The 25119-nt window shown below is 39.1% G+C and overlaps 2 long non-coding RNA genes across 5 annotated transcripts in view; one reads left to right on the top strand and one right to left on the bottom strand.

Annotated features, from left to right (window-relative positions):
* Gm31674 overlaps positions 1 to 24914 on the bottom strand; it is a 74894-nt gene extending 49980 nt beyond the window's left edge. The window contains exons 1-4 of one of the 4 annotated variants that reach the window (XR_003949853.1): positions 24488 to 24914; positions 12793 to 12897; positions 11635 to 11720; positions 7503 to 7728 (exon numbers count right to left, since the gene is read on the bottom strand). This is a non-coding gene — a long non-coding RNA (predicted gene, 31674). Of the gene's footprint in view, positions 1 to 7502; positions 7729 to 11236; positions 11721 to 12792; positions 12898 to 20078; positions 22162 to 24487 lie in introns of those variants that run through there. The other 3 variants (XR_003949852.1, XR_872260.2, XR_381066.4) reach the window with 3 other exon arrangements.
* On the top strand, positions 7503 to 17497 carry Gm28401. The gene is made up of 2 exons (XR_872259.2): positions 7503 to 9113; positions 16498 to 17497. It is a non-coding gene; the product is annotated as a predicted gene 28401 (long non-coding RNA).
* Positions 24915 to 25119: the final 205 nt, after the last annotated feature.

The raw sequence follows: 25119 nt of genomic DNA, 5'->3' as shown, positions 1-25119 counted from the left end.
AAAAGGGCTCCATGCCTTTCGTTCTATACAAACAATTCAAAGCAGATCAGACATTAATGCAAAGCCAGGAACTATTAGAATGAAATGGTAAGAGAAACTTCAAGAAATAGGCAGATCTTTATGAATCAGAACTTTATGAATGAGACCTGTTTGGGGAATAATCATGACATTGAAAAGCTTCTGCCTCCAAAGAAAATAGCTGTGCTAGTAGAGAGGTGGCCTAAAGAATTCTAGGAAAACACACTACACATATATCTGACTAGAAGTTAATATCTAGAATTATCTAGACTATATAATGTATCCCCAAACTAAACACCCTAACTCCCCCAAAATCAGATAAGCGAGCACATTCCTGGGGGACGATGTAAATTGTTGAAGCCCCTATGGAAATCAATATGAAGGGTCCTCACAAAAACTAAAAATAGAAATACTATATGAATACTGTGGGGTATTTCCCTAAAGTACTCAAAGTCCACATGCCAGAGAGATTCCTGAACACATCCCTGTTTACTGTAGCATTAGTCACACTAATCAAGTTAGAAAATCAGTCGACTTATCTGTTACTAGATAAACAAAGAAAATTAGTTATCTATGTATGTGTTAGAGTTTATTCAGTCTTAAATAAGAATGGAATTATGTTGCTTACTGGGAAATGAAAATAATCATATCAGACAACCAAGGCCGACTTAAAAAGATAGATGACATAGTTTCCCTCATTTATAGGTACTCTATGTTATATAAACACACACACACACACACACACACACACACACACACACACACACACACACACACACACACACAACTCACACACACACACACCTCACACACAACAGCAAAGCACAAGAAGACTTAGCAAAGGAAGGTAGCTATTACAATGGTGGAGTCTGTGATGGGTCAGTGTTCCTAGGTCCCTGGAGGGAAGCATGGGGAAATGTGGGTATCTAGTGAGGACAGTGATAATGAGTTATATAGACTGTGCCTTGTTTTATATCCAAAGTCTGAAAAGAACTGGAAGAAGACTTCAACTAAAGATTTCTTCTGTTGGGTACCTAACTATGAACATTTTCATGCTCCATCAGGTTTCTCTGAACATTTTGATCCAGGAGAAAGTATCTGTTGGATGTGTTGCTGAGTTGATATTTGGGCTTTTGTGTCTGGAGAGGTAGCTGTCAACTCTTAGTTTGGTGTCTTTGGCACAGGAGGTAGAGTGGCAAAAGGCTTATTTGTTCTGCTTTGAGTAGAAGGTGTCGGCTACTCAAGTGAGAGGAAACACGAAACATATCCTTATAACTCAGGCTGGGAGACGGGAAATAAAACCTTCTTATCCTGCTACCCCAATGGTGGTAGAATCAGTTTGGACTCACCTGAAAAATGAGTGGATCCCACACACAATCTTTTTTCCTTTCCCTCAACACAAGACTTGGACATTTTTGCAAACCTCTGGGGACACAGATCACTGAAGTGTCCTCTTGGTAACCCTCTTAGTCCATCTCTGTGCTTAATAACCCTTATACAAGCATGCTTCCCTCCAGAGAAAACTGAAATCATTCATCTGCAGGATAATTCCATTTTCTCTCTCTTCTCTTGTGAAGAGAAAAACCAGCTGTTCATATTCTTCCCAGAGTAGAATAGAGCCCACCTGCATGGGGCATGGGCTGCATCTAGCTGCCCTCAGACTCTCACTATCCTGGCAAGATAGCACACATGTGTTAGCATTGCCCAAGTGGTCTCTGAACAGTGGGGGCAACAGCTTCTGGGAGCTTGCAAGAAATGCAGATTTTGAAGTCCCAGAACAGACGTATTGCATCAGAGATTTTTTAAGTTTGGCAGTTAGTGCTTTATCAAATGTTCCAGAAGATTTTCATGTTCTGTGAAGTTTCAGAACTATTGTATGATTGATCCCATTATTGGTGATGAGAGACTATTACCAATAATTCTATTTCTGTATTTATGTTTGTATGGATTTGGTATATTTATGTATTGATTCGTGTGAGGTTTTTTGGGCAGGTTGAAGGGTTTGTTGTTGTATTCATATTTCTGTGTAATTGAAATTTAATTAACATTAACACAGATACCTTCTAGCCAGACAAGAAGTTTAGAACTGGCAGTATGGCTTGTATTTAAGTCATAAAAATAAAACATAAAAGAGCAGAAAAATACTGAAAACAAGAAATTCTCTAAAAAGATGACCCTACTTACTTTTTTGTGTGCTATCTCTCAGACCCTTGTTTTTATGCAAAACAAACAGATATGTTCTCTCAGATGAAATCATATTATATGTCTGATCATGTAATTTATGCTTTGTATTGAAGAATATGCCCATGAATGCCACCAACCAACACATAAAAATACACACAGATAATAAGTTTTCATAGTTGGATCACCTATCGCCTATTGATTAGGTCTGTGGGTTATTTAAAATTTTTCTTTTTTTTTCTTGATTTTTAGACTGTTTCCAAAGACTGCAGTTCCATTATCCAATGAATAAAGTGGTGGAGCAGACATCCCCATGCACATTCTCCAAATGGTTGAGAACTGGCTCAGCACTATATAGAGAAACTTTATAAAGAGTTTGGGAGTTGGGTTAGCTGGGAACTCTGTACTAGGATACTATGTGTTAGGGAACTGCGTCTCATGTGTTACTTTTGTTTATATGTGAACATGATTAGAGAAACTTTCTTTGAAAATATGTTCTGGACAGGGACAGTACTGCCATTCATACAATGTATTCTAAAAACTTAATTAATTCATTTATACTTCAGTTGATTTACATGTGCATTTCCCTTGACTGGTTGGATCTGCAGACATCTTTTTAGAAGCATTGTTTGGCTTTCAAATCAGTTATATTTGTGAGATTTGAGAACGTGAATAGAGAACTGGGTTTGGGGCCTAACCTCATAATCATACAACTGGAGACAGTCTCTAAGATTTTCAGTTATAGTAGGACTTATGTAGGAGAGTCATTACCTGAGAAGAGGTTTGAGTCTCTTCCAAATATTTAAAATATGGCGCTGTGTAATGGTAGAGTTTGCCATATTCCACTTCAAGGATTATCCTTTGAAGAAAACTCCATGACACTTGGTCAAGAAAATGGTTTGGTTGGGTGGGGGAACACCCACATAGAAGCAGGGGTAGGGAGGATGGGATAGGGGTTTTTGGGGAAGGAAACAGGGGAAGGGGATAACATTTGAAATGTAAATAAAGAAAATATCCAATGAAAAAGAAGGTGCTAAGCATGCGTTACCCCAACATAATGAAACATCGACATTGATATGCCACATATCCAATGTCAGATGGTATTCTCGTCATCTCATAATTCAATATTCCCATTATTTGCTCTGACCATTATTCTCAGTTTGCAGGGGAAATGGAAGAAGATGAACAATGATGTATTCAGGATCACACTGGGATCAAAACTTGAATTCAACCATGGATAGCTTGATAGTATGTCATGTACTTTCCATTGTACCATAAAACTTTTCTGGATCGTTGCTCTTTTAGGTCATACAAGGCCATTGCCGCCAATCTTGGCTTGAAGTGTACAGGTTCATGTGCAAGGACTGATGGATCAGGAGCTGCAGCAACTGCCCAGATTCCTCTCCTCCTTCTGACACTTAAACAACAGTAAGCTAAAAGGAAGGAAGGGAGGAAGGAAGGAAGAAAGGAAGGGAGGGAGGGAGGGAGAGAGGGAGGGAGGGAGGGAGAGAGAGAGAGAGAGAGAGAGAGAGAGAGAGAGAGAGAGAGAGAGAGGAAGAAAGGAAGAAAGGAAGAAAGGAAGAAAGGAAGAAAGGAAGAAAGGAAAGTCTAACTTGTTAAAGAGTAATTGTTTCTGAGTTGGGGAGGAAAGTTCTTTTCTACTGTGAAAAGGGAATTTTATAAGAATTGTGACTTTACTGAGAACAAATAAGTGTTTTGATCTGAATTTCAGTTGCTTTTAAAAATAGCAAGTGAAAGAGGCTGGAAAGATGCTCAGCCATTAAGAGCACTTGCTGCTCTTCCAGAGGACCTGGGTTGGATTCCCAGCACCCACATGGAAGCTCACAGAGTCTCCAATTACAGGGACCTCTGTCACCCCCTTCTGTCCTTAATAGACAGTGCATATTTGTGGTGCATAGACATACATGCAGGCAAAACATAGATGCAGATTTTCAAAAAAAGCTTCAGTTGCTAATGCAGGCTTTCACTAGAACTAGGATGATTGCATCTTCTCCTTTCTTCTCTCTTTGCTCTTTTTCTTTATCTGAGGTGTAGAAAATAGAAAAGTTGAGAAGAAAATGGGGGGCATGGTAGTACTGAATGTAACACAAGGATCTTCTTACAGGCACTGAGCAATGGGAAAGCTTGGCTTTATTGCTTACACCCTCTGAGACTTTTTCTCAATGATACATACACTACACCAGGTTCTTAGGTTGCCAGGACCAGTACTACCTTGGGAAATGGTGGACATTTTGGAAGGTGAGGCTGTGAATGGTGGTATGCCTTTGAAAGTTCTACTTGATTCCACTCTCCTCTCCCCACTCGCTGCTTCCTGTCAGTAATGGGATAAATAAATGAGATGTGCTCTAACATATACATAGAGCAGCAATGATGTCCTCCTCAAGCATACAGGCCCACATGACCGCAGACCCAGAAGCTAGGACCCAGAATAGTCTTTCAACCTTCAATGTGCTTTCTTGGGTATTTTGACTATTCTAGGTAGAGTAACTAATACAATTCTCTTGTGTTAGTAAAGGAAAATAGTGAAATACTGAGAGCAACTTGTTTGGATCCATCTTTGATGTTGATATTCTAGTCAATGGCATTTTCATGATGATGACATATAATTTTCTAAATTTATTATGATTTCATTATTATTCTTTATCTATTATTTATCTAATTCTATGTATTTTTATCTATTATTTATTTATTTTTATTTTTTGGTTTTTATTTATCTATCTATTGCAGTGAATCTTGTTCAACACTATTATAGGAAAATAGAAAAATAAAATCACCATGGCTTTCCCACACATCTGAACTCAATGTGGTAACTGTCTCAAATATTCCCCAAAGGAGAAGGATCTAATTCTATTTTCAATTCAAATTGGCCTAGAAAACTCAAACAAATTAAGTATTGGGATCATAAGAATACCTTTAGAGAGGAAAGAGTAAGGCTTTATATCACTCCTTTTGCATAGTAAATATTTTGCGAAGAGAAGCAGTTGGAATTGTTCAACTCTATTCAGTGGAAAGAACACAAAGAGAAAGCTGTAAAGTTTTCATCTTTAATATGTAAACAACATACAGAAACATTGCGAAATATTTTCCAACTGCGTGTTCTTTCAACATACATTAGCAAAGATTGTTTTCATAATTTCAGCACATGAAGTTGGTTTCCTTCCTTCTCTTTTCTTGTAGAATTATTCTAATTTTTTTTTTGCTAAATTGCATATTTTTCTAGTTTTCAATTTGGAGATTACAAGTCTCTTCTAACAGGAATTAAAACATATCCCTAAAAATTTATGACATGAACCATGAACATGACAAGGAGGCACACACGTTAAAAAAAAAAAAAGTCCCAGAACTTGGGAGGATCTTTGTAAGTTTGATATTGGCCTGGTCTGTGGGGTTAGTTCCAGGACAGCCAGGGCTACACACAGAAACCCTGACTCGAAAAACCAAAATCTAACCCAACCAACCAATTAAAAGAACCTATGACATATATAGTAATTCTATATGTATGATCTCAAGGACATATGAACATGGCAAGTGGATCCTCTGTTTTTTTCTATTTTCTTTTCAATCTTTAAATGAAGTAACTATAGCATAAGAGTCATACACACACACACACACACCCACGAGTACATATATAGTGCATATATATATATAGTGCATATATAGTGCAATCTTTAAATGAAGTAACTATAGCATAAGAGACATACACACACACACAGAGTACATATATAGTGCATATATATTGTGCATATATAGTGCATATATATGATATATATATCATATATCATATGTCATATATCATGAACCAGCCTGGCAGATCTTGGACCAGCTTATCTAATTTCCAGCTTGCTAATACTCCGCGGTGGAATTGTGCACTGGGAGTGTCAGGGTGAGGAGGGGTGGATGAGCAGGGATGGTGAAGGTGGGGTGAGTAGGGTGGAGAACAGTACAGAAAGAGTGCAGAGTGTTCCACTGTGCTGCTGGTGTTTTCAGATTAAGATGGGGGATTAAGGAATTTTACTCAGCAATTTGAGATGCTTTGTTAGGACTGAGGAGATTTGAGCTGCTTTGTTCTCAAACCACATGTTAGCGAAAAAGCAAACAGGCACTTAATCCTGACAGACAGCAGAACTTGACATCAATTTGCCCCTTGGGAGGTGACCAGGAGTTCTCTACTACGGTTAAAATGGCCAGCCCTGGTTTTTGTGGAGCCTGATGCCAACATTCTATCCCATCCTGTGTTTCTCAGCAGTGTGGCTGTAACTTAGATGAGCGAACCGAGACTTTCTAGATATTGAAGACTAGCATTCTTTCCAAAGGCTCCAAACAAAAGGCCTCTTAAATACAAATGGTGTACAAGGTGTCAGGAGGTATTGAAATCGGCTTCATGCAGGTCTAATATTTGGGTCATGCCCGTCCTGAAATGAAACGGTCCTGAAGCGAAACGTAGAAAGGCTGAGATCTTTTTTATTCCCTTTTGAAGATAATGGATGGTTTCCTCTAACAATAAAATCACAGGCAACAGATCAATGCTGGAGCCACACACGGCTATGAAATGAAAATGTATTGCTGTGTGGAGTTCCGAGGGAGGTCCTACACGTAACTAGCTATTCTTTGAGACCACGCTGTTCAAAGTCACTGGAGTGGGACAAAAGTCAACAAAGTGAATAGAAAAGAAATTGCTGGCTTCTTGAGTTGGATTTCATCCGTCAGTAAACAAAGGTATACAGAGTTCTATGGTCTGGCACAGAAACTGGAACGATATGAGTCTTCCTATCTTGAGCTAGATTCAGTCTTAATCCACTGACCCAAAATGCTCTTTTAGTAGCTTATTGATTTAGTAAACTTTGGCATGTGTAGAAAAACCACTTTTTCAAAGCCAGAGTTGAATTAGCTAACTTATAAAGCATATTATAAAACAACTATTATCTTTTCTAGTTGAATATTAACCTAACCCACGGCACCTATCTTTTCCAAAGATCTGATACACTTTCATAATTAAAAAAAAAAAAAACCAACAAGCTTTTCATCACCCATGCTAGATTGTTACAACCCAACTGTAGACCAAGCCATAGCTCTGTCTTGCTAGTCCTGATCCCAGTCCCTACTGCATACAATCCAGGAAAGCCTCCTCTACACAAATATTGTAGGTGTGTTGTTCTATCCTGCAACAGCTGAGCATTTTTGTCTTAAGTTACTATTGAGTTACTTAAAACATCTTCTTGTTGGGATAGCAAAGCTTCTATACATCCAAATAAAACCATGCTAATTTTCAAATGTCTGTGAACAGATGATAGAATGTGTCATATAAGAAAACTGGTTACATTTTACATTTCCAATGAGACATGGTTGTCCTTTTGAATCTTTAGTATTTTTCTCCTTGGGGTGGGGAGATACCTTTGTGTTGACTAATGGAACAAATGTATAAAGGATTTGTTTATGCTTCACTGACAATTGTCAAGACCGGGTACCAGTTCCAGTATTTACCGTGTCCTTAATTGTTTGTCATGAGAGCTGTAGGAGAGAAAGTTGAACTGTAAAATACTACAATTCATTTATGACATTTCATTAGATCATTTCATTTACGACTACAGTCTGTGCTGACCTCGACATGGCTTTTGAGTGGCACTCTCTGTGTTTGTGAAGTGTACACGGGCATATTGTGAGGATCAAATACAGGGTGACAGGAAATCAGAAGCCCAGTATTCATTCATTTAACTCGGGTACAGTAAAGCAAATTCAGGGTGACTCAAGGGACACAATGTCTTGTAAAACATATGTACTTAATATAAGAGTCATAAAACTTATTAAATTAAAAGCTAGGTTAAAAATAGGAAGAAAATTTATGCTGCTGTCTAAAGCAGCAATAATTTCCTCTTGGCCTTTCTCTTTCCAAGTGATGTGGATCTGGTCAAAAGGAGTGTGTGTGTGTGTGTGTGTGTGTGTGTGTGTGTGTGTGTGTGCAGGGTGGTGGTGTCAATGTATAAAAAAATCCTCATATTGCAGCAACCAATGCAGACTTCATTCAGCCACACTGTTCATTTGAACAGGCAAGTGATGGAGCTACACCAAGTAGAAGCAAGAAAAGTGTTGGTGGGCCTTCACAGTGGAACTAGTATTTTTTCAGAGCTCCCATACTAGTATTAGCTGGGGTGAAGGAAGAATAAAGGATAAGAACATGAGGACAAACTAAAGTCATATCTTTACATTGCTTTTCAGGCTACTAAGAAGCAAGCCATACAGTGATTAGAAGCCTGAAGTGAAACCAGCATAAGGCACTGCTTCCCCTAACAACAAAGAAAGCACAGATTCAAAGCCAAGGGAATCCATAGTCAACCTGAACCTCCCATTTGTGTCTTACTCTTCTGTCCATGGGCCATGCCAATGCAGACAATGATGCAATCCCTTTTCACACGTGACTTCAAGGATTTAGAGAAAGCTGGCCTCTAGTTATTAAGCACTGAAAGTTTTGTTGTTGTTGTTTGTTTTTTCTTATCCTGAATTCACACGGGGGTTTATTTGGAATGCTATCTCCACACAAAAGGCTTAATTAAGACTGGAGAGAAGATGTCTGTGGCAGTTATTGATCTGTTTCCTCCTAGCCATATGGCCATTCTCTTTACTCTTCAGGGTTGTAGAGGGCTATCTGCTTTCGGCCCAGGTTTCTGCAGATGAGACGCTGCTTAGGAAGAAGACAGAGAAGGAGGAAGAGGAAGAGAAGGGGGAGGAGGAAGAGGAAGAGGAAGAAGAGAGGAGGACGAGGATGGCTAGCACATTGACTTCTTACTCTCCAACCTGCATGGGGCTGACTCTTACAATGACAACATTCCGCTGTGTCCTAGAACCTGCTATCTGCTCTCTGTGCTCCCAAGCGCTCACAGCATGTCTCCAGACTCTTGGTATGCTCATGGCCCCTATCCAGTTTTCCCTTCTTCCTCAGCTTTATCTCTGGATCCCTGTCTTGAATCCCTCTGCTGGACCACCTGCTGTTTGGAACAGACTTATCTAGCAGAGCCATGATTGTTAGGAGAAGGAGCCATGGAGGGTGGAGACCTGTCAGACTTTGGGCCAAAATCTCTTAGCATCCAAAATCTTGAAGGTGGAAAGTCACAGGGAGTGTGAGCATACTGCACTTGGGGACTTTTCTCTGGCATCTCCTGTGCCAGCTGTACTGGACTCAAACAATTCTGCCACTAACTTGTCAGGCAAGATAGGAGAATGGGGAGAATAATTTGTGCTTCTAGATTTCCCTAGGCATTCCTTCCCTGAAAGACTCACACTGGCTGAGCTCTTTTCATCGGGCTCTTAGTAGAGACTGGGAGATAGTGGACATGGAATGCTCATGCTTTTTCAAGCCTTTCCTTCACCAACTTTATGAAATTTAAGACACTGTTTCTTATGTAATTATAGGTGAAATATTAGAAAAGGGGACTAATTACACACAATGCACTCAAGCCCAATTAAGCCAGCCCTATGTTGAATGGAGGGGTATTCCCTTCCACTAATAAGGAAGACATTCTGAACAGAGAATAAACTTGTTAAATCAGATATGCTGTAGAGATTACAAATACACTATTATCATATAAAATGAGACTCAACCTCATTTAATCACTTCGTGCCAGAGCATCAGAAGCCATGTTGACTCTTGTAAAATTGTGGATTCCATTCTGCAAAGTGGAAATAAAAATCTGACTGATGATCAACATAGCTTACTGCTTGCTCTTCTCATCTACTAAGTCAAATGTTGGAGAAATGCAAGCAGTCCTCTAGTTGTTTAACAAGATACTCAAAATGCTTTAATCTATTCTTGGTGGGATTATGCTTTGCCACTGACTGGAAAGGAACATGGTTTGTGCTAAGGCAAATTAGCCTACTTCAAAATAAATAAAATATACAATCCATTCCAACTGGAACCACAAGTGACCTTTTGAAAATGTAAATTAAGTGATTGCAAATGCCAAGGGCTTGTTCAAGATGAAAATGTTTGGGCTTGAGACATAGTGCCACTATTGCCTCTAGTATTAATTAGCAGACTATGAATCAAGGGTACTTGTCTTTTAATCTGGGTCATTGGAAACTCCATTGAAAATACTCATAACTGTTGATTTTGCCATAAATAATCAGGTATGGGTAGAGCGATTTACAAAGTTTATTGACAACAAAGAGTGTGATGTTAGCTAGATTAAGATCCTCAAAATATTGTAGTGCAGTCACAACAAGCCAATGAAGCAAAGTAGAAGGTTATGGCATCACGCTCCGAATCTGAAGCGTTTATTTAAAAACATCAAAAACCAAAACCAGAAAAAAAAACCTACCAACTTTTCAGAAAAACCCTTCGCCTTACTTTTCCCAATAATGAAGATAACAAGCTTAGCTGACCTGAAAACTCAGGAGTATGAAGAAGTGTAGGCACAAGAAGAAATAAGGTGTGAGGGGAGAAGCAGGTCGCACAACATCAGGTACATATTACAATCAGGCTTGATTACAGCAAGATACCACAGCACCAAAACCTGCCTGGGAAGCTGATATTTGATATAGCAAATGCTAGAGACAAAATATGACGTGGTAGCATTATCTGCTTCAGTAATCTGGCTCAAAGAAAGCAAGCAGCCTTATGTGCAGGAGAGCACAGGGGACTCAGAACTGGACTTCTCGTTTGCTTTAATACCATGTGTTATTTAAGGTCATATCAAGGTGTCTAGATAAAGGCTTTGGAAGACTCAGTTTTGAAAGTGTATGTGTGCTTGTGTGTGTCCTATGGCTTCCTTATTCTATGGAAAGGGCAGTATGACACGAATAGTGTAACAATGCTGGATATTTATTTTTCAATTATGTATCTGTATGTGGGTCTAAGCATGTGAATGTAGGAGCCCATGTGTGCCCACGTGTTGGGTCACTGGGAGTTGGAGTTACAGGCTGCCTAAGGCAGTAAGCTGCCTAATGTGGCTGCTGGAAACTGAGCTCAGGCCCTCAGGAAGAGCAGTTAGCCATGCTCTTGATTTCCCGAGCCATCTCTCTAGCCCTGAAAACCATTATTTTTATTTTCTATTTTTGTAGAACAAACCAGTGATTAAAAGTTAAGATTTTGTTTTTGATTATCTTTAAGTCTGGTTAAGAGGTATTCTTTGCTTTTCTGGAGTCATTTTTACAATTTACTTAAAGTACTGGGTAAATTAAAAACAAAAACAAAACCATTCCTTCACGTTTTTAGATGAGTTTCCATATTTGACATGGCAATATCACTTTAGATTGAGGGCTTTTCCCCTCTAGTTTGTATTAAGGGTGGTTGCAGGTTATAGGTAAATAGTTGGGTCTTAAGACAGTATAATTTTGGTTTTAGAAAAGTTGTAAGCAATGTCTAGAAGTGGGGGAAAGGGCCTTATTAAGATGACGGAAAGAGAAGCAAGAACACAAGCTGACCTTGTAGGCACGAAGCCTGGGGATCAGGTCTCCAAGCCTCCTTTCTGCTGCTCATTTCCTGCTCCAGGTCCTGTGATAGAATTGTTCTGTAAGAGACAGAGGACTTTGTTAAATTGCAAATGAAAAATACCTCAAGCTCTCCATGGAAATATATTCCCTGAGAGAGTCCACACATTATTTCTGCTAAGTTATGGTAGCTCTCATTTCCCGTAACTATCAGAGAAAACTTAATTCAGCTCACACCACATCACTTCACAATTGTATAGCTCTCTTAATCAACCTTTGTATCAGCCACAAATGTGCAGTATGACCTAATTTGAAAATGTCTCAAAGTGCTGACTCAAACTGTTAGTGAATAAAGGCTAGTCATTACCATTATGACACTAATGTGATGCAGAATAAAATTGAGTTGCATCAGCTGAACATTAGTTTGCAAAAATATTAGTGACTGAATCTACTTTCTGTTCATATTTTATTTAAATATACATATATATATATATATATATATATATATGCACAGAGTTATTTATTTTGTTTGTTTGAGACAGTCTTACAACAGCAACAGAAGTAAGTACAGAGAAAGAAAGTCACATTTCAGAATTAAAAAAAAAAATACAGTCAATTAAAGGCAGATCATTTGTATGTATATACCCCGTTCTCCTACTTCTTCTTTAAGAAGAAAATGTACTGGTGAATTCTTATGTTTTAAATTGTAAGCTTAGCCTTTAACAGCTGAGCCATCTCTCGATCCCATGTGTTGGTGACCTTATGAGAGTTTATATGCACATATAAGCAATAACATATGAAGATTTTCATCATCCTAATGGTGCCAGGTCCCAGGATTTTTAAACAACTATAATACTTAGTAAAATACTAGTTAGTTTTTTGCATCACTAAAATCAAAATAAAACAAAACAAAACAAACAACAACAACAACAACAAAACCAAAACCCAAACCAAAACTCCTCCAGCTTCATTATTTTGGAAATCCTATTTGGGATTTCTTTCTTTTATGGACTGTGTCCTACATTCTTTTTTGTTTTGTTTTGACAAAGAAATACTCTTCTCAAGCTTTGGTCATTAGTTGTGTTGAACAACACAGAAAGTACTTAATATCATCCCTACTGAACACATTTGTAGAAACTCAATGTAAGTTACCTGTTTTGGTGTGTGTGGTTCAGATGATGAAGGGTCCAACTCACAAGTACTTCTTATGCAACACTTGGACGTTGTAGAGTACCAGCTTCAGATTCTACCCTTCAGCTTAGTAATTTAAAACAAATGAGAGGGAATCATTTTGAATTAGAGAAATTATCTCAATGGTCAATCAGTATTGTTTCCTTGTGACCTGGTTTAACAGATCAAGTTCGAATGTACACAAGAGATAAGTTGTTCTTATCAAGGACAAGAAAGAAATTTTGACTATAAAAACCTATCCAAGCTGCTTTCTGTCATTACAATCCACTGCCACACAGGCTCACTCATAAATGTGGCTAAAGTCAGATGCTGACAAATGTGTTCACCAATAGTTTTAGAAAAACAGTTAAAATATTACAGCTTGGACTATTCCTGTGACTTTTTAGTTTTTAAAATAAGACAATTCATAGTTTAAAAAAGTTTCAATGGTTTCAAAGCAGGCTTGCTGAAGCCAGTATTCAGAAGCACCAATGTTCATTTGAGCGCATGCTGACACGTTTTCTGTCTACCTTAAGGATGAGGAGCGCCCTTTGTAGCTAAATACCACACTTCGTCTCTTTTTTAAAGGTGTGTGTATGGAGGAAGGTATGTTGTTGCGATTGCTGCAAACGGATTGCCAGTCTCTTAACAGTTCATCATTCTTAATGGGTGGAAGTGGAACAGCGCTCTTCTGAGAAAAATCTCTCTTGTAGATTTTACTTTGTCCATGCCAGAACAAGTTGTGTGCTAAGTTGGAATAATTCTGAAATATAAGACACGTCCATGACGATCCTTATAGGGCCCTGGAGCTGACATCCCTCTTTGGAAGACAAAAGAGAATGGCCCTTGCCCTACTGATTGATGATTTACTGTGCTTTTCCCTGGGGCCACAACCGATGATCTGTAAGCGTGTTGAATTTTGAGGCAAATACTAAATATAATCAATATATAAAAATTTTAAAAAGAGAAGAAAACATGCAATGAAAATTTATGACCTTAACATTCTTTTGGGTCAAGCAATTTATCAAATTCTCTCACTTTCTGGTTTCAATTACACAGCCATTGTGGAAGGAAGTTATTTAGCGGGTTCATTTGCCTCAGTGGGGAATGCAGGACTTTGGCCGAACGCTTCACCTTCAGTACAGTCCATTTGAGTCTTAGAACAAATACCAATCATCACTCTTTGAGCAAAAAGAATCTGCATGGGCGTGGCCAGTTGGAATGGGGTTTCTGTCCAGGGAAATGGTTGTCCGCAATGGCTGTGGTAGAGTGACGATAAATCCCATTTTATTGCTGAAAAATTCCAGCTTCTCTCCATGCCTGACAGCTCTCCACAGTTTCATACCCATTTGGGCAATTTCTGCACCATGTCCATCTGGTTCTCATTACCTCTCAACCTGCCTATGTCTGATCTAGAAAAAAAAAGTGTAGGTCAGAAATGGGAGGGGGTGTGGCAAAAGTGATGGACAAAACAGAAAGCTGGTGTAGGCCTGTGGGGTCAGGGGAGAGGTGAGGGAGCAGCAGGGGTGAGGGGTTGCCAGCTGAGGCTGTGGCAGCCACTAGAAGGGCCGAGTGGCTGTGGATAATGAAAGACTGGCAATGACGACCGAGCAACCTCAGGCTCAGGCTTTCAAAGACACCTGTTTTAGGTTGGAGGGGAGAGAAAGAGAATACGGTGAGAACTGGTGGGTGCCAGCCAGATGATGGACCTCAGAGCCTATCGGCTGTTCTATAAGACTTTGAAGTCCATATACAATGTTATCAGGCTGCTACATATAAGAGCCAAACTGTGCTGGAGGTTCAATTTTGACAAAAACAAACAAAACAAACAACAAAAACCACACTGTGTTTTGAAGAAGAAACTTGTTGTTTATATTCATTTTTCCTAAGAGGATTAATATTGAAACATTAATGTGTCCTAATCAGTTTATTTAGGACATTTTATTTTATGATGTAACAGGTCTGGCTAAAAGTTCCATTCCTAACTCTACATATGATACTTCTCAGAACTGCAGGGTATCTATAGCTTCCCTCCTTTTCTCAATCTAAAACACTGTTGATCATAATTCCTTAGATCTAAAATCATCTAAGCAAGTAGTCAGGTTGCAATTTGATGCCTCTTGGGGAAAAAGTAGAAAATGTATACATTGAGTGTCTGATTTATACATACATGATAACCCCACTTAACTATTACCTCGCATTAGACTAGGATGAAATGATATAACTATACACCTGAAGTTTATGTGTTATCACTATTCTTTTGAATGTTATAGTTAATTCAATGTACAGTTACTTCTAAGAAAAGTTGGGACAGTGTAATGAAGTACAAATAATGAAGATCTGAGAACCTTTCTTAAAAACTAGAATCACAGACAAATGGATTTGCAGGTAGGAATTATTTGACCATCTGATATGAACTCAAATTCTGCACGGGAGTGTCCTAAGGCCAGTGGAGAGAACTTCATCGCCTTTCACAGGTGGGGTGATCCGCAGGACCTGTGTCAGACAGACCAGACGCCATAGTGCCGCTGCTGCTCAGAACTCACCTTTGCCACAAACCCCTGCTCTCAACATTTGCTTTTATTTTTGTAAATTGATTTGATTGTAATAATGAAATGCTGTTAAATTTTGGTTACTAATCTGTGACCTTTAGGAGAAATAATGGCTTCTATTATTTGAGATTTATTTCTAAATTTTTCAAGACAAGAGGGTGTTTTCTGAAACACACCTAAAATTGTGAGTGGGTATTTAACTGGTCAAAGGAACTGTTTATAAGATTTTAAAAACAACTTAGCAATTTGGGCTGTAATAAACTTCAAGTGGTCAGAAATGGCCAGAAATGTGTGTTATTTGGCAATTTTAAAGTGGCTTTTTTCAGTCTACACAGGCAGCACTCATGCACAAACTTTCATGTGCACACAGATCAAGGCATAGACCTTTATTCTGTCACATACACATGCAAATGCCTTTAAAATCTGCCACCTCCTAATTTGAAATAAACTTCCATTTTACTCTGCATTCTTGAGATGTGCGCATTATTAAAAACGTGACCACTTAAATTTAAATGACGTTTGTTTCTTAAAAAAAAAACCATAACAAATTAACGGCTCAGAGGAAGGTGGGTGACAACTTGATGCTCAGTGGTGGGGTGCTTATCCCCATGTGCACAGACTTCAGTGTGCTGTAAAAGCAAAGTCATAGTGGACTTGGGCTGTGTGGGAGAAAGTGTTTAGGAAGCTACTGAGATAGTTATAAAATAAATCATTTGCATTTACCTTCTGCCTCTATAAACCTGCAAGGCCTACAAACACTCTGAGCAGAGTGAGGCTGGATATTCCAGCATCCAAAGGGTTAATGGCATTATAGCTTCAAAAGAGCCTATTGGCTCCCCCTCAAGGATGCCCTGCAGTTGTTGTGAGAGTCATCAGATGAAGTTAGCCTTCTCAGCTAGCCTTTAGATTTGTCTGTTAACAGTAGAAATGCTATAATAAATCGGTAACATATGTTGCCAGGCAGGGAAAAGTGGTAGACAAGAGCCTGGGAGACCAAGCCAAGTACCATGTGAAAGAATTCAAATTTCAATCTATTTGCTGCTAATTACCATCTGAAAAGTAATTTGAAAGTGTTGTTACTTGCTTATATTCTTCCTCATTTTTCTTTCTTTCTTTCTTTTTTTTTTCTCTTCAGATTGCTTTCTTACCCAAATTATCTCCGTGATTGCCTGTCCTGAGGCTTTGGGGTAAGTCCTAGTTTCCCACAACCCTAAGGAAGAATAAACCATGCAAAACATAAAGGATACCAAAAAGACTTATGGATCCTGATGTGTGCATTCTGTAAAACATACCTGGATGTGTTGGGGAGTGGATGCTGAAATGAAGACAAGGAGCTTGCTTTAGCAAGGATCAAAAGTGTGTGAAAGTGTGCACATGCAAACGAGGTCCCCACCCCAGGAAAGTCACCCTGGAATGGAAATGACAAAGCATGGAACACACACTATCAATTATTTTCACTAAGCACTTAAGATATAGAAAACAAAATCTGCTTTGGGAATTGACTGAATGTTTTATTTAGCTTTTTTATTGAGACATTCTTTGAAAAATGGCATGATGTAAATAGTTTTACAAAGCAACAGTATGATCAATCTCTAAACTAGAATATAAATCTAAGCTTTCATTAACTGCTGGTAGCCAGTTTAAATTGTGGTCTTGTCCATAGTGCCTATCTATCTATGTATGTCCAAGTTATATTAAAAACCTTTAAATGGCTTTGTAATATCAGCCACATCTAGCTATTATAATAATTAATGGTACTATTTTATAAATCAATACATGTATTCTTGATAAATTCATATCCAGATAATGGTGTAATTTAAATAAAAAATTAATGTAATAAAAGACACACAGAAATGGGCAGGAAATCTTTAAAGGTTAAGAGCCAAATTTGTCTAAATTCATTTGTAACCTGTTTTGGAAAAGTTTATATTTAAAATCAGTAGAGTTTTTACCTTGTTTCTGTAGAATGAACCTTGCTATTTCTAGGGTGGTATCTAGAACTGAATTTGTAATATATTTTCTGTTTAAGCAATTAAGTTTTAAGCACAGTTGGAATATGACAAATATCTTCCTGTTATTTTCTGTTTTGTGATTGTTAAATATTCTTCAGAAAAATAGAACGAAACAAATTGTAAGCCTTAGCCAGTTATTTATTTCTTTAATACACAAAATGAATGTAAATGTCTTTTAACAATATAAATGAACTGTCTGGAAAGCCCCAGAGCTATACACACAGTTTATTTAAGGGGCGAAGGACTGATCAGTTTGGTGAATTTCAGTGTGTGTGAGCTCTGCATTTTCTCTGCTTTCTCTTGGAATGAATGTCTCAAGGATTTTAGAAAGAAACAGAAAGTGCTTGGGAGAGACCGAAATGCATTTCTACACAGCACATGGGTAAAGAAACATGCCAGAGTAGAAGAATACATTATTGTTTAATCTAACAGATGCACATGGAAGAGATATTAAAGAATGACTACATTTAAAACAAACAACAGGAGGTAGTAAACTGTCAAATATAGCACCAAATCTTTCACAGTGTGCAGAGCGAGCACCTCACAAAAGCATAGCTTTCAGGATCCCTCTGTCCCGGCTGCCCTGCCATCCTCTCTGGGCAAGCAGCAGAAACCAGCCTGTAATCCACTGAGTGCTTTCTGACATTTTTTTTTCTTAACATTTCTCAGCTTTATCTAGAGGAGCAAAAGGGACATGTGCAGTTGCCTTTGACACTGATGGGTGTTTTAAAATGGAAGGGGGCGGGGGAGGAGCCTCAGCCAGTCACTTCATCCACATGCTACACGAACAATTGATATTTGCGGAAAGTTTACATTTCCAATGAAGCTGCCTTTTGAGGAATTCGTCTTAAGAAAGCTGCTATTTGACAGAGGGAAAGGAGACTATTCGGTGGTGATTACATGTTACTGTGCGCTCAGGTCCAAGTATTTAAAATGTATTGTGTTTTTCAAGGGAACCTGCAGCAAAATCACTCCTAAGAGGCTTAATTTAGGTTTTATAGGAGGAGCATAAAAAAGACTGGGTTATAGCAACATGCTGAAATATGGGGTACATTTTAAATATCTTCATTTAAAAACGTATGTTTATTTTCCCTCCTGGGATCACTAAGGGTAGGTCTCAACAGAAAGCAAGGGCATGTGACATTCTTAAAAAATTGTATCGTGAAAGGATCACATTCCAGGGTAGGTTTGGGCATTTTTATTAGCCCAGATAACCTCTTAATTATGTCACTGCCTCCACTTGTTAATCAGAGACATTCAGCACAGTTAACCACACAGTCAGTACCTTTAGGAGCCTCCGTTCTTACTAAAGATCAGAAGCACATTTTATTCCTGTCATTGTATTATTGCATATATGATTAGCACTGCTCCAATCCGCTCTGCTTGCTTTAAATACATACCCCCTACGAAAGTGTTGAGCTGCTTCCCAGTGTCATCACTTCAAGCTGTGCAACCCCCATAAAGCTTGAAGGAACAGATCACATTCCCTCTCTCTGCCCATGCCCCTCACAGTTCCTATTCGGATCAATTTGAGATTTCTTCTGCAGCCGCCAGGGCTGAGAGCAAGGTGTAAGTGGAGTAAATAAAATCACCGTTGCTTTATCAACCCTCCCAGGTAGTTTTTCTGCCAGCCAGCCTGCGCTGTTAAGACCCATAAAGTTATGCAATAGCAACGACTTCCTCCAAGGTTCTCTAATCAGATAATGGCTGATGTAGGAAGAGAAGAGCCCAAGGCGGTGTGGCTGGCACTTAACACTGCGGTTGGTCATTACTTGTCTCGTAGAGACCAATAAACAACTGATTACTATCCTCTAAGAAGCCAATATTCAACATCCGCCCCATTCCCTTTTCTCCTTTTCTTCTGGACTTCATTTTGCAGTAAGTATTTGTCAAAAAGATCAATGAAAAATAGCCTCCTAGGTACCTTAAAAATAAGAATTTTGCTAGCTTGTAACATTGCCTTTTTTGGAAAAGTGAGAATGATTCTTTCTTTCTTTCTTTCTTTCTTTCTTTCTTTCTTTCTTTCTTTCTTTCTTTCTTTCTTTCTTTCTTTCTTTCTTTCTTTCTTTCTTCCCCAAGAACAAAGCTTACAATCCATTTGTTTCAGCCATGGACACACCCAGACTTCACCCCCCTCCTCCTCTAACCCCTTCCTCTCTGATGACAGGCTCACCTCACCCACTGCAACCAAGAGGGTTTAAAATGCAAATATTTATATTTGAGCTCAGGCAATAACAGAGCTATTTTGCTTCCTCCATAAGTCTGTGATAATTGATGCCTCATATGTGGGTCTGTGTTTCATTTATCTCCTTACATACGAAGATAGTATATAAATACAAGATAATTTACAGAAAGAAACTGGTCATTTGAGATAATAATCCTAAATTTGACTGTTTGACTCCATTATATTTCAAAGCTGCAAGAGTCAGCAATGCAAAATTCTTAACTTTTAAAGAAAACTTGACTGCAGCTGGAAAATTCTTACATTTCACAAAGCTTTCTGAACCTGGATGCTGCGCAGACCAACACTGAGTAAGAGAGATGAGGATGGAACTCAAGAGAAAAATACGGAATTCTACATATTTTCACATATTTGAAATCAATGCACTCGACCACATATTTAGAATTCTTGTTAGAATTTTGCCTTAATATTTGAAATTAATTTCGTACTAGCCAATGCAAACTACGGAATGGCAAGTCTTACAATCTTGTCTGTCCTTGTCTGGCATCCATCCTCCTTCCAGAGTGAACAGAGGTATATCCATAAGCACCGGACACTGATTTCACAGCCTCATCCAAAGCCAGGCAATTCTTGAGGCAAACAAACAAAGGGGTGTGAGTGATTTCATTTATTTTGATAATCCTCTGTCTGCACAGGGGCACTTTGCTGTCTTTGTCAAAGTGAATGACAACAATTTGGCCAACTCTCTCTGAGCTGCACTCAACAGTGACAGGCAAATTATCAGAGGCCCTGCACTTCTTATTATCAGAGGAGAAGCCATCAGGGGGACGCAGGGAGGATGCCTCTCCCTTGTCACTATTTGTCAGTGGGACAAGGGCCACTGCTATGGGTAGCTGACAGGTAATTTCAACAATAACAATTACTCCTATTACTGGCGTCATAAACAATTCGTCCAAGGCATGACAATAGCAAAGCTTTATAATTCAATGCCATATAAATAAATGCCAGCAGGTAACAAGTAATTTAGCTCCAATCAAGCTTTCACCCTGGCATTAATATTGTTATTGCAAGAAAATGGAAAATTGAAAAAATTCAATATGTTAATGAATTAAGATTGGTTCAAGGGCTACAGAAGGGAAGTTGAAAAGGGAAGCCCAAATTATTATCATGTCATATTTGGTGGCAACCTGGGGCCAAACAGCAGTATAATGACTTTGAGACTCGAAGGGGAGTCTGGGGTGCTAGTTTAGATTTAAGCTTGAGAAAATGGGATATGTGATATGCTCTCTGAAAAACAAATCTGTCCTTCCTTCACTTCTTTAAGATATAGATGGAAATATGAGAATATATATACAACATAGAATTTTGCTGGCTTTTTTCCACTTGAAATATTTCATATGATGTGGGATATGAAGAGAAGTTTCCATCTATTTAAGGAAATATCAGTGCCACCTGCTTGCGTTACATTGAGTGTCATAATGAAACTATTTTAATAAGGCTTGAAAATTTAAATCCAGGGTGGAAAGCAAAGAGGCTGCCGCCACTCTCTAGCTGTGCACCCTTTGGTAGGAGGGCATCAGGGAATGTAGTTCAGTCTTTATATAAAACTTCCCGATCAAGCCAATTTGCAATTTTCGTCTGCGTCCAGCAAGACGGTGCACCCTCACAGTGACAGCAGCGAAGGGATTGGAAAGTCTCTAATTAGGAGAGCTGCAGAGCAATTAAAGCACGTCAGATCTCTCTTCAAGTGCCACTCCAGTTTTTCCTCTAAAAATGAATGGACTTTTTTCCCCTTTTGGTGTGTGTATCCCCTTAAGGCAATGTTGATTCAAATCTGCTCAAGATGCAGTGTTGCACAGCTAAGCATCCTCTTGATTACAGCCCGCCACACTCCTAACCTCGTTCATTCTCACTGCCACCGATACTTTGTCAACAGTCAAATTACACCACGCTGATAACAATGCATAACGCTCATCCTCCTCCCAGGCTGTCAGGAGGGGGCTCCGAAAAATGGGATGTTTTCATCTTCCCTGTTTCAAAAGGAAGTTGGTGTGATCTCCCCTCTCCCTGCCCCAAGTCGGGTGCTCCTTCCTAAAATTTAATTAGGTAATTTAAAGAAAAAAAAAAAAGCAACAGAAGGATGCCATGTGAGAATTCCTCCTGGCAGGGGACTGAGAGGAAGACCAGAAACCAGTGGATCTGCAGCCAAAGTTTTGCTGAACACTTTGTTCAGAGATGTTTTCAAGGGCACCGCTCTTGGTTAAATACCAGCTTTTTTCCCTCTTCACTTACGGACTGTAAACACTGGAAGCCTTTCTTGAACAGACAGTATTTATATTGTGTGAGAAGTTTGTTTGATGGCTACGTTTGCCAGAATTCTTGAAACAGCTCAGAACCCAGAAGACAAATGACTTTTTTGGGTGTGTGTATAGGGGGCGTGGGATTGCATATTGCGGATAAATGTTGGCGCATTTTAACTGCTATTTTTCCTGCTCGATTGGTGCAGGTTGCTGTGTCCTAGCCAGTCATCTGATCCCTTGAGAGACATTTCTCACTGGAAAATGAAAGGAAGGCAGAGATTAGAGCGTGATTGTTAAATTTAGAATTTTAAAAGTGTATCCAGATATTTTTTAATTAAAAAAAAAAGGTCACAACAAAAACAAGGTAGTGAGAGAGAACATTAGTGCATCTCATCACCGAGTGTTTACCTGATTTGACACCCCAGTCTTCTGAGTACAGACATATACTTTTGATTGTATGTTGTGAAAAATTATATGTGTTTGGCTAAATAAGTAGAATATCTCCTTTATTTTCAGTATTCAGTTCAAATCCTGCTCCTCCAACTTTCTCTCTCTCTCTCTCTCTCTCTCTCTCTCTCTCTCTCACACACACACACACACACACACACACACACACACACACACACACACACACACACACTACTGAGTTTAACATTTCATGTGGCTTGCCGATAAATAAAGGCATTTGGCTAAAAATCAAACTCTGTGTCTTTTAAAACATAAAAACCTAGTGCAGTCTCCTATGAAAACATTGCCAGAGGATTGTAAAGGGAAATTCAAGGAGAGAAAACCTGATTACATAATGCAATCCAGCAGTAATCAATTTTCCCTTCAATATCTTGCTTTTGTTTTCAAAATGCTAAATAAACAACACATAATGCACCCCCCACAGCCAAACCATGGAGGCTCTGTGCTCAAATAACAGGAAACATATTCAATTTTCCTAACAGAAGACAGTTCATTAAGCTGTGCCACATCAAATAAAACTTTAATTTCTCCAGCATCCGAGACGCAGTGAAAGCAATTGAAGAAGATGAGCCATATGGCCCTTCTATCAGCAAACACATATTGCTTATTCCCCCAAAGTTTTCTAATTCTGCTCCCCAGACCTGTGTAATCTAGATAATGTGCTCTGAGAGCAGCAGCCATGAGCTATCTAGTGTACACTTCTAATACTGTATTTAATGGGAAATAATGAATCATAAAAGCCTCGAGAAGACGGCTTTTGCTAACCTAAATCTCAGCTGTAATTTCGTTGTTCTATGCCTAAGATGCTGTTTGCCCTTTCAAACAACAGCAGTTGAACATAATTATGCTGCTTCAAACCTGGGCTTGAAAAAAGCAACCCTAATATAACAAGTTTCTATTAACTCCTGAAATTCTGAATTTAATGACACACTGATCCAGACAGACATAGGGTTAACCGACATGCGTCCTTTCCAAACCCAAACAAGTATTTTTCTTCCTTCTTCCTTCTGGTCAGACCGATTAATGCTCTCTGCTCCCATCTCTAGCCTCTGCTTGGCTCTACCCCACCCCCACCCAGTGCAACAGGAGTGGGGCTCATGAAGATGAGATTTCTTTTGTTACTAGCAAATGTGACATTTGCCTGACGAAATGCACATAAGATGGGGAAGCCTCACAGGTACTGGGGAAGGAATGCCTCCACTCTGATTCCAGCTACCAGATAAAATAATGTAGTCAAAGGAGCTGAAAGCCTCCCACCCAGGCTGGCAGCAGAGGGCTGGGGTGTTAGCAGTGAGAGGAGCAAACGCTGTATTGCTTTTAGTGACTGTGTTTCGCTCCCCACCTTAGCTGCTTTTAACTAGTCACTGCAACAAAACACCCAGGCTCACACACAGTCATTCACAGGAGTCACGAGCCCAGCCTCTTTCTAGTAAGGTCTTGGGGCACCAAGCTTTGTTCATCTTTTAGAGAAAAATGTTGTTCAACCCCCAGTAGGTTGATGCTATCAGCTTTTCCGTTTTTAAAGCTCACCAAATCAATATTTTACAAACATGACGTTCATTTTAAAACACCATCAAATGACACTAAGGATACATATTGAAAACATATTTTAATGGTTTTATTTGCTTTGGAATCATATGAACCAAGGACGATTAAATTAAAAAGAGACTTTTAAAAGTTAGAGATTGCCTTTTTAAAGCTTATTAAAATCAGCACGTTCCATGACTGCCTCTGAAGCTCTGCACACTTGATTGCCATCATTAAAACTAGTTGTTTGGGTGCTGGTACAAGCCCATTCTTACTATTAGTAGCTTGAAATCTTGCTCCCTTGTAACAGAAAAAAAATAGAGAAAGAATGATTGTAACTAGTGGAAGACAAAGGCCACCAAAATGTGTGCTTGCTCAGGATACAGTGGTATCAAACCACAAAAAGACCAACAGGTAACAGACCGACAGCAACATCTGAAACGCAGTCAGAAAAACAAAAAAAACCAAAACAACAAAGAAGCAGCTCATTGATTAGATCTCACGAATGCCTTAAAACAAATGTTTAAACAGTTTTCTGGAAAGGTGCAGCAAAGCCTGCATGCTCCACTGGCCTGCAACGACAGTGTCTATTGCAATGTAAAACACGCTGGAGGATAAAAAGGTGCTTTTTGTTACCATTTTATCAAAGCTGTTCATCTTCGAGCTGCAGGCAGCATTTTGCTGGAATTGCAGATATTTCTCTGTCCAGGCTCCTTTGTTTGTGCATCTCATTTGCATATATTTATCTCCAGCTGAGGGTGCTTCTGCTCATTAAGGCCTCCCTTCAGATTATTTTGTAAGCCAGCTGCGAAGAGGCATTTCACCTGTGGTGACTGAGAAAAGAGGGGTGAGAAACTGGATTCTTCATAAAAAAGGAAATCTGAGTCTCTTCCCCTATAAATGGGCACCATTTGTGTTAAACAGCCTCTTGTCATGATAGATGCCTCCAGGGGTCAGGGGTTAAAGTTGATTTGAAGGTCAGCAGTAAACCAACAGATAAACCAGACGCCAAACTGGTTCCTTAGCTGTCGGTGAGAGCTGAGCTACAAGCAGGTCCTGAACCTTTCTCAACCTCTAATAAAACAGGGGATGAATCTGAAGTGGATCAACCAGGCCCCCGAGGAAGCAGTGCAGAAAAACACAAATAATATCAATATCAGGCAGCACGGGGAACAATGGAGCATTTCTCTCCGCTGCATGCATGCTGCTATTGTTTCAAGGGCTGGGGGAATTAATTCCACTTATTTATTTAAGGCGTGTCAACTCAC

This window comes from Mus musculus, chromosome 11 (genome assembly GCF_000001635.26).
Source record: "Mus musculus strain C57BL/6J chromosome 11, GRCm38.p6 C57BL/6J".
Classification (NCBI taxonomy): domain Eukaryota; kingdom Metazoa; phylum Chordata; class Mammalia; order Rodentia; family Muridae; genus Mus; species Mus musculus.
This window is presented reverse-complemented; position numbering and strand designations above follow the sequence as displayed.